This window comes from Mustela nivalis (genome assembly GCF_964662115.1).
Source record: "Mustela nivalis genome assembly, contig: HAP1_SCAFFOLD_609, whole genome shotgun sequence".
In the NCBI taxonomy this organism is placed as follows: Eukaryota; Metazoa; Chordata; class Mammalia; order Carnivora; family Mustelidae; genus Mustela; species Mustela nivalis.
In genome coordinates, this window is record NW_028136053.1 from 294,523 (window position 1) to 305,515 (window position 10,993).

At 38.5% G+C, this 10,993-nt stretch overlaps 1 long non-coding RNA gene across 1 annotated transcript; it reads right to left on the minus strand.

Annotated features, from left to right (window-relative positions):
- Positions 1-4,445: 4,445 nt before the first annotated feature.
- LOC309857300 lies at positions 4,446-8,493 on the minus strand. The gene is made up of 5 exons (XR_014307618.1): positions 7,881-8,493; positions 7,472-7,542; positions 6,686-6,811; positions 6,495-6,585; positions 4,446-4,534 (listed from the first exon to the last, which is right to left on the minus strand). It is a non-coding gene; the product is annotated as an uncharacterized lncRNA (long non-coding RNA).
- Positions 8,494-10,993: the final 2,500 nt, after the last annotated feature.

Sequence of the window (10,993 nt, forward strand, 5' to 3'; positions counted from 1 at the left end):
CACCGTATCTTCAAAAGATCACACACTTTAACATCTGAAGATCTGAGTTCAAATCTTGATCCTGCCTCGTACTACCTGTGTGAACACTTTTCTTAACATCTTGAGTGCTTCATTTGGCTCAATTCAAAAATGAGGATAGTGATTTTTTTCTTTTTTAACAGTGTTACTGTGAGTTGTGAATAAGGTATTATTTGAGAAGCTCTTAGCACAGTCCTGGCCCACAGAAACCATCCAGTAAGCAAATGGTTCCAGTGTCTCCCTGAAGACAAGGAGCATTACTAGTTTCTTAGGACTTTTAAATGTAACCAAAGAGGATGGCAACTGGTTCATTTCGTTAATTGTTGTGTGTGCACACACACACATGCGCCAATAAATACCATCAGATAGCTATTATTTATGGAGGCTTACTTCATTCCTAGCTCTTTATAAGTATTACCCCCATCTTCCAGATAAACACTCTGGGGCACATCAAAAGTACACAATCCAACTGAGGTCACACAGTTAATAAGAGGAGGCGTGGTATTATAACCTACACAATAAAGTACAGAGCACAAACTCTCAACTGCTACCTTCTACTGCTCCTCACATGGCAAGTGTTTGTTGGATCAGGGAAACTGAAGCATGAGAGGTAATGCATGACCAGGGAGGCTGGCCACTGCAGCATGAGCTGATCTTGGAGTGGGCCTGTGGAGGCATGGCAGAGGTGTTGCTTCTCCCCCGTGGTAGGTTTTCTTGGGCTGGACTCAATCAGGAATCTTGGCAGCTATTTAAATAATGCACTGGGAGTATTTTTAAAACGTGTTTCATTACCATAACTTAATTGTAAGACTTCTGCAAGGAGGAAGACTGGCATATGTCTCTTTGGTGTTCTTCAGTCCAGCTCCAGGATTAGAACCCAGCCAAAAGATTACCCCAAAATACAAACTGATGGGCAGATGTAGTAACAAGAAGCCATTTTTAAAAAATTGCAGTATAGTTCATATATTATAAAATTCACCCTTCTAAAGTGTACAATTCAGTGGTTTTTAGTATAGTCAAAAACTTGTGCAACCATTACCACTCTGTAATTCCAGAACATTTTATTACCCCCAAAGGAAACCCTATACCCATTAGCAGTTAGTCTTCATTCCCTTGGAACTTCAACTCCTAATAACTGCTCATCTATTTTCTGTCTCTATAGATTTACCTATTCTTGAAATTTCATATAAATAGAATTATACAATATGTAACCTTGTGTCTGAAGAAGCCATTATTTTCTAAATGCAATAAGACAATCAGTATAGGTGTTAGCTTCCACATTGACCCTTGCATTAGTTTGCTGGGACTGCCATAACAAAGTACCACAGATGAATGGCTTAAACAATGGAAACTTATTATCTTATAGTCTGGAGGAGGCTAAAAGTCCAAGATCAAGTTTTCAGCAGGGCTGGTTTCTTCTGAGGCTTCTCTCCTTGGCTTGCAGGTGGTTACCTTCTCCCTATGTCTTCATGTGGCTTTCCCTCTGTACCAGCCTATGTCCTAATCTCTTTTTATAAGAACACCAGGTATATTGGATTAGTCCCACCCTAGTCACTTCATTTTAATTTAATTACCTCTTGAAATAGCCTATCTCCAAATAAAGTTACATTCTGAGGTACTGGGGCTTCAACAGAATGAATTTGGGAGGGGGTACACAACTCAACCCATAGCAGCCCCTCAGTGTTCCTTTCCAACAGGAATTTGTGCCCTTGTATAGTACGCTTTCACACTTGATCAAGGCTAACTTGTGTGAAGGTAGTGACATCCAAGGATAGATGGCTCTCTTTGAGGTAAGCCAGCCACCATACTGTGAAGACACCTGAATAGTCCTTAGGAAGGGGCCATTGGGTGAGTAACTGAAGCTTCCTGCTAACAGCCAGTACCAACTTAACAGCCATGCAAGTGAGTGAGAGTGGATCCTCTAGCCCTGTGTAACTTCCTGAATGACTGCAGCTCTAGCCAACATCTGACTAGAGAGAACCGACCAGCCAAGCTGCTCTTGAATTCTGGTCCACAGAAACCATGAGGTAATAAGTGATCCTTGTTATTTGTTATGCAGCATCAGATAACTGATACAGCTGAGGTGGATAGCAGTGGTTGAAGAAGTCAATGACAATTATATACCCATTATCTTCTAGCCACAGAATCATCTTTAGGAATCCTCTTCAAGCCTCACAAGAGCTCTGCAAAGTGTGTGTTATCATCACTGTTTCATCGAGGCTTAGGGGTTAAAGAGATTGCTGAGGTCTTAAATCTGTATGCTTTCCACTGTATCACTGGACCCCTACTGTAGAATACCCTCATTCACCAACTGGTGTTTACACAGTTAACCACTTGTTATTGCTTGGCAGCAATGAAAGTGAGCTAAAATTCTACTTTGGAAAAGTCACTCTTTTGCACTCAATGTTCTTTTTTTCCCCCTCATGTATTTCTTTACTTTCTCTTCTCGTGTCTGTGTGTATGTGTGTGTGCTTTTTAGTGTTTTCAAGAAAAATGACTTATTATTCCCCATGGATCTGTGACTTGGCTGGGCTTAGCTGGGCGATCTGGGTTACATATTAGGCTGCATTCAACTAGGAGCTCAGCTAGGCTGAAATGTCCAAGACGGCTTCACTCTTATATCTAGGCTTTCGTATAGCTGTTGGCTGAAACTCTCTTTCTACATGGTCCTGCATCATTCGGTGGCGTAATTTCGTTCTGCAATAGCTGGTTTCCGAAAGAGTTCTCCTATATTTTATTATTATTTTTTGTATATAATTTTTTAAAATTTATTTATTTTCAGCATAACAGTATCATTATTTTTTCACCACACCCAGTGCTGCATGTAATCCGTGCCCTCTATAATACCCACCACCTGGTACCCCGAACTCCCACTCCCCCGCCACTTCAAAACCCTTAGATTGCTCTTCAGAGTCCATAGTCTCTCATGATTCACCTCCCCTTCCAATTTACCCCAACTCCCTTCTCTCTAACTCTCCATGTCCTCCATGCTTTTTGTTATGCTCCACAAATAAGTGAAACCATATGATAATTGACTCTCTCTGCTTGACTTATTTCACTCAGCATAATCTCTTCCAGTCCCGTCCATGTTGCTACAAAATTTCTGATGGAGGCATATTATTTTTAAAGCAATATGTCGTGCAAAATTCAACTGAAAAGATATAGAATGAAAATATCCCTGCCCCCAGACCCTTCTGTTTCTTTTCTCAGAGGTACCCAGCTACCACTCTACTTTTTAAATCAGATTTCCTGAGTTATTCTGAACACCCATGTCTACATGTATATTTATACAGTTTTATCTATATAGCTATATATCATTTAAAATATAAGTGGTATTATTCATTACACACTTGAACATCTTGCATTTTTGCTTAACATATCTTAGAAATCTTTATATATTAGTATATGGAGAGCTATAGATCCATACTATCCTTTTTAAATAGCTATGAGATGTTTTGTTTTACAGATATTACGTGAAACAATTTAATCACTCCTCATTCAATGGACCTGTTTTTTTATATACTATGACATTGACTTTGGTGACACTTAATGCAGTAACTATTTACTTTTTAAAAACTGGCTTTATAATGTCACAGAGATAGGCATCTTTCTGGTACACCACTGTCACCCCACTGTGGCACTATGAGTAGGTCATTCATCAGATGTGTACACATGCCACGCTTATGGAAACATGATCCCATAAGTGCTGCCGACTGATACCTCTAATGTTTTGGAAACTTGCATCAAGTCATAATTACAGATGTGCTCTACTATTTTATGACTCCTTTCCCCAATTTCCATTAGATTTTTTTTAATAGCCCAAACCACTTCTACTCCATTTTCTTAGAAAAATTATCCTTCCTTGGCTTTTGTGACCTATACCTGAGCCCCACCTTCAATCATTAGCTGTTTCTGTTGCTGCCTGAAACTACATCAAGTCAGATCTATTACTTTGTAATAACAGCCTTAGGAGACAAGCATGGCAGAGTTAGTAGTGCATTGTTAGTATCGAAGTACATGCTGCTCGACACTGTATCATCAGTGTTTCAAGTGTATACTCCCACACTGAGTAAAATGAAAGGACATAATCTAGAGCCAAGAGAAAGGAGTTCTAACTCTAGTTCAGCTACTAACTAGCTTAATCATTTGTTCAGTGACGTACTTTAGTGTGAGTCCCAAAGGCACATCTCAAGGCAAGGATTTCTTTCACACAATTGGTTTGTTTAGTGAGTGATCCCAGGAAGCAATTGAGAAAGAGGGTGTGCAAGACTGGGAAGGGAAGGAAGCAGATAACAACGTTCCTTATGAGCAGGTTACCACCATGTGCAGCTGGTGACTCAATTCAACTGGGACACGGCAGCGACTATGTAGAATAGAACAGAATCATCCTGACTGAGGGATGAGGAAGTAGGGTTTTTATTATTTATCTACTCCCATTACTCACTGATGGGAATTTTCTCCTGGTGTTTCCAATCTTTTGTGCATTCTCTTCGGCAGTCCCGGGACCAAAGAACACCTTCAGGTAGAGAGATACAGGATGCCTTTGGTTGTAGCGAAACTATGAAGATCATTTCCAGGGGCCCAAGGGAAAATGGATTTGGACAGAATCTGCTCAGTTTGGAAGTAGCATATACATTAGCTAACAGCCTAGCTTCTCAAGCTAGAGTATTCAGATGGAGTATGTCATGGTAGGGCAGCAAGCAAGGACTTTTTGAGCACTGACTCTGGGTCTAAAGGCTGCTTAGCACTCGAAGGTACACAAGAAATTTCAATACACCACTAGGCACCTGGGTGGCTCAGTCAGTTAAGTGACCAACTCTTGGTTTACACTCAGATCATGATCTCACAGTCATGAGATTGAGCCCCGTGGGTGGCTCCACACAGTCTGCTCCAGAGCCTTTCTCCCTCTGCCCTTCCCCCCACTTACACACACACATACTCAATCTCTCTCTTTCTCTCTCTCAAATAAATAATCTTTGGGGGAAAAAAAAGAAATTTCCATACAGGGCTTAGAATATCAGGCATATACTGAATGTTTACCCTGGGTGGGCCTTAAACATACATGATCCCATCAATTCTAATGTAGTGCGGCAAATTAAGAATTATTATCCTGAGGCTCAGAAAAGTTGATTTTCTTGTTCAAGATCCCACAGAGAAATAGAGGTCAACCCATGGTCATCTACATGATCAATGTCCTCTAGCTTGCTACAGGGAGCAGGGACACCAGGCTATGGCTGACCTCTGGTTTCTGCTGGTTTGCTGAGAACTAATAAATGAGGTTATTAAGGTTGTGGGATAAAAGATCAATTTTTAAAATAATTTTTTTAAATGTAGGATTATTTGTTATTTGAGAGAGAGGGAGTGAGCAAGAGAGAGAGAGAGAGTACAAGCATGGGCAGAGGAGGAGCAGAGGGAAAGGGTAAGGCAGACTTCACCTGATGTGGGGCCTGATGTGGGGCTCAATCCCAGCACCTTGGGATCATGACCTGAGCCGAAGACAGATGCCTAACCCACTGAACCACCCCTAGGCTTCCCAAAAGACCAGTATTTTTTTTTTTTTTAATCTGTGTATTTTTATATACCAGCAACAAGCAATGGGAAATTGAAATTTTTAAAAATGCTATTTATAATAACATAAAGAATGAAATGCTTAAGGATAAATATGACAAAAGATGTGGAAGTTTTATACAGTGGAAACTCAGTATTGCTGAGAGAAATTAAAGAAGATCTAAGTAAATGGAGAGAACCTTGGGTCAGGAGACTCAATATGTTAAGATGTCTGTTCTCCCCAAACTGATATATAGATTCAGTGGCATTCCAATCAAAATCACAGCAGGCTTTTTTGGTAGAAATTGACAAGTCATTTCTAAAATCCATATGCAGAGAATCTAGAATACCCAAAACAAGTCTAAAAAAGAAGAAAGCTGAAGAAGGAAGTCTGATTTCTAGACTTATTATAGGGCTGCTGTCATCTACTACCTTGCTTAAAAAGAAACTGTTCAGCTGTCCCTCCCCCCAACATGATTTGGGTAGAAGAACTTGGTGGATGTATTCAGAAGCTGGAAGGTGGACAGGGTTGAGCTCAAGGAGGTCTCATCCTGAGTCTAAGTCTTGGGCCAATTGGTGCCTTGTGACCGTAAGAACTTCAGTGCATTCAAGAAAATGAGTTTTTTACTTGTTGGTTATGTATTTGTTGATTTTCTGGGTTTTGTTGTAATATTGGGAACAACACTCTTTCCAGCTCTCTACATTATCAAGCAGAAACTCTAAATCAATGGAATGAATTTTAAATAAAAAGAAGGGATGAAATGATTCAGTGGTCTAGGAGCGACAGTATGAAATGAAAAGAGGGCCTCAGGCCAACTGAATGTTGGAAGATTGTCAGAAAGCCCGAGAGCACAGTCAAGGTTCTCTATCACTTCCCCGTTTTCAATACCATGTGGGATTTCTTCTCCAACATTCCCTAAATTACTTACCTTTTTAAGCTTCCTTGAATATTTCAAAGCTGGTTCTCTCTATAATAATAAATTTCTAATGAACACGTTGGAAATTGTGACATCATTATCTCTGAGCAATAAAAGGATAAAAAGCGAAATAATTATCTGCTATCACAGTAGAAGAGGAATACAAAGAGTTCCCATAACTTCCCAAATCTCAGAAAACGCACCTGGCATTCCAAGAGTAGGAGAATAATTTGACCTCATGTTATGTCCATTGAGATATTTAGCTACATCTCTGGAATATTTTGGCCACATTACTGACAAAAATGATTGCCTCTTGTGCAGTAGAAAGCCTGTAGACAAGGTCAATGTCATTGTGTTTTACAGAAGCATCAGATAAGAATTCTCTCATCATAAAACCACAGAAATATTTAAGGTTTACTTAAACAACTTTATAGAAAAAGCAGAATAAATTCTCTTTCATGTTAACTTATCAACTATTTAACTAATTTCATAACCTTTTTTAAAATTTATTTATTTGACAGACAGAGATCACAAGTAGGCAGAGGCAGACAGAGAGAGAGGAAGGGAAGCAGGCTCCCTACTGAGCAGAGAGCCCAACCTGGGGCTCGATCCCAGGACCCTGGAATCATGACCTGAGCTGAAGGCAGAGGCTTCAACCCACTGAGCCACCCAGGCACCCCTCATAACCTCTTTAAGTCCTACAATTTTTATAACTCAATAACTCACCCATATTATCATTTTTTATTAGGTGCTTCATATTTTCCTTGCCTCAGTATTAATAAATTAAATGATAGCAAAATATTCTAGCTCATTACTGAGTCTTGGGAATTTGAGAACAAGAAATTTTGAAAAGATCTAAAAAATAATTCTAGAAGAAGGTATTCACCATAGAAATTATGAACCTGAGACCCCCAGAGAAGCAGAAATAGTAGGCTCTGTCAGTTCCTGTTCTGACACCTATTGTCACATGATAAATGATTCTTTATTACCTTACATGGTTCTGTGAGTTGACTGGGCTCAGCTGGGTGATTCTTGCTTGGCGTCTGTATCAGTCAGGGCTCTCCAAAGAAACAGAACCATTTATATAACATGTAAATACTTAGATATTTTACATATTTATATATGTAATTGGTTTTATAATTTATATAATTTGTAAATATTACATATCAATATAATACATTATACAAATTAATATAAATAAATTCTTATAATAATTATATAAATTATATTACATAATATATTATACAATCATATTATAGAAGAAAATATATAAGTATAATTATATAAACATAATAATTTAATATAATCATAATAATATAGTCATATAAATAATTATAAACATAAATACAAATTAATATTATGTGACTTATCATATATTATATAATCATATATGTATACCTCTTAAAATCTGCTTTTTAAGGAATTGGCTGGAAACTTAGTCAGGAATTTATGCAGTGGTCTTTTTTTTTTTTTTAAAGATTTAATTTATTTATTTGACAGACAGAGATCACAAGTAGGCAGAGAGGCAGGCAGAGAGAGAGGAAGGGAAACAGGCTCTCTGCTGAGCAGAGAGCCCGATGTGGGGCTCAATCCCAGAACCCTGGGATCATGACCTGAGCCGAAGGCAGAGGCTTAACCCACTGAGCCACCTAGGGGCCCCTATACAGCAGTCTTAAGGCAGAATTTTTTCTCTTCAGTTTTCTCTTAAGGCCCTCATGATTGGATAAGGCCCACCCACATATTTGAGAATAATCTCCTTATATAAAGTTGACTGATTTTAAATGTTGACTAAATCTACAAAATACCTCATAGCAACAACTGGATTAGTGTTAGATTACATAACTGAGTACTATAGCATAGCTAAATTGACACATAAAATCCAGCCATCAAATGGCCTCTTGTATGGTTACAGTTAGATGTCTTCTGAAGGCTCTGTTGGGCTGGATGCCCAAGATGGGCCACTCCCCTGGTGGTTGGTGCTGACCATCAGCTGGAAGCTTGGCTCAGGCTCTTGACCATGTCAACCTGATCCCTCTCTGTTGCCTTGGAATTCTCTCAGCATAGTGTCTGTGTTCTGAGAAGGAATGTTCTAGGAGGCAGCATTCCAAGAAACAGGAAATGGAAGCTGCTAGGTGAGTTAAGGCCTTGCCTGGAGCTAGTACACTGTTACTTCCACTATGTTTTATTTGTCAAGGCATTCATGGATTCAAGAGGGTGGAAATATAGATTCCATCTTTTTATGGGAGAGTGGTAAGGCCACACTATAGAACATATGGGCTGGTAGTTTTAGTTTTGGGTATTTTTGGAAAATATAATGGCACTCACCATTTCCATGTACACTGGCCAGCCAGCCAACTAGCAGCACCTGCAACTCTTTCCCTCGTGGCTTTCTCCAGTGGCCAGGGTCTGCTGTGCTTCTTGTGAGATAGGTCTTCAGCTGTGGGAAATTCATACCTATCCACTGCAGTTCTCAACCAATAATTGACAAGAGTTGGGTACTGTAATTCCTTTGCTTCCATAACTACTTTAGTAGGATTAAGTTCCAGTTGCAGACTATGGTAACTTGCTTGATAATTCACTCTTCATTGTTGACTTTCTTTTGTTGTTTCTCCTCCCCACTTTTACTACCGTGTTGCTTTCTGAGATCACCTACTGAAAAATTTACTTGCCCTCAAATCTTTGTCTCATAGTCAGCTTCTGGGAGAATCCAACTGAAGTTACATAGAGTAATGTGTCCAATGTCAGAGCCTAAACTAGTGGTTAAGCTGACTCCCAGTCAAGAGTACTTCCCATAGTTGTTATATTCTGAGACAGTTTCAGAATAATCAAGTGTTAGACTTTATTGAGTGATGGGGGAGGGCTCATAGAGGAAAAATTTGAAGTGTATATTAACTACATTAAACAGATGTTGCTTGGAAAGAGCACTGGAATAGGAGTCAAGGAATATGGACTCTCACTGTTCTGTTCCGTGAGTATGTTGTGTAACTCCCAAGCATGAACAGGAAAGACTAAATTCCCATTCCACAGTCACACTGGAACTTTCCTTTAAGAGTCAAACGGGTGACAACTGCAAACAGCAGTATCAGAAAGAAAAACAAGCAAATGAATGGAACCATTTAATTTTTCTCAATTTTGATGGCTCATTCAATAGCATATTATGTTTTTTAAATTTTCTTGTAAGCTTCTCATGTAGTCCTGATCCACATTTGAGAAGTAGACAATTAACCCAACACATCATTCTACACTGTCTGGATAATCAGCCTATGTTGAAAGTTTCTGGTTTTAAAAAACAAAATCTTCAGCTATGATCTTTAGCAGACAGTTGTCAATGGCTCACTTTAACAAGAAAGGGCTCCAGGGATAAAAAGTGATCTCTCTGTCTGAACAACAAATGTTCCTATCATTGCAGAACATACATAGGCACGAATTGCCTGGATAAAGACAGTCATGATATTTTTTTCTCTATTGGTTTATTTAAAAAAGAAAAGCCCATATATTATAGCTTCCCCCCACCTAGCTCTGTGTGTGTGTGTGTGTGTTGAGTTTTTGATACCTATCTCTTTGTATGTTAGTGAGTAGGGTAGAAAAGTACAGAGAACAGATTAAAAAGAGAGAGAATATCTCAAAAATGGTCTTGGACACAAGTAATAATACTGATAATGTTCTGTAATAAAATAACCACAGGGTCAAGATGTATGTCCTTATTTGCTTACTAAACTGATCACACTTTTCTGGTTGAAAGGTAAAATGCGATTTAGGTGCTAAGAATTTAGAACTTACTTTGGTTTGACATATATTTTTATGTTTTTTTTTTTTTTAAGGAAAATAATTTGATTTGGTCTATAGTTTGTTTAGAAAACTTTACTTTCCAACTTAATTGAATCCACAGCTGCTGGAACTGGTCTTTCCTTGCCTCACACTAGCTTTTGCTTCTGCTAAGGTGGGAAAAGACTTAATTTGGGAATTATATTTCTCTCAAAGATCAATTTCAAACTAGATATTTTAAAAAATATATGTTAGTTGACAGATTCATATCTACATTACCACCTCCAGAGCAGGGGATGTTCTTTTTTTGTTTGTTTATTGTTCTGCTGGTGTGTTACATCCTGAATGCTGAGAACAGAGGCTTCCTCTGTGTCATGAAGACAACTTTTTATAAGCACTTGCTTCTTCATTCTATGGAATCAAATACTAGGAACTTTCATTTAATCCGTGTATTCATTTTTTAAAGATCCACCCAATAGACATAGGGAAAGGGGGAGGAAAACCTAGGAAATAAAATCAGTTTCTAAGACGTTAGAGTGAAAAATAATCTTATTTTTAAAGAGAAAGCCTCAAATTAAGGAATGAATTTAAAAAAAAAAAACTTTATTTTTCCTTTCTTGACATCTACAGTATGCAAAAGGCAAGAAAGCCTCTTTGAGTTGGGGAAAAGTTGTCCTTTGAAATGACTTCAGTGATATGATTTCAAACGCATTAATTTCACACCGTCCACAGTAGGTAATGAAGAT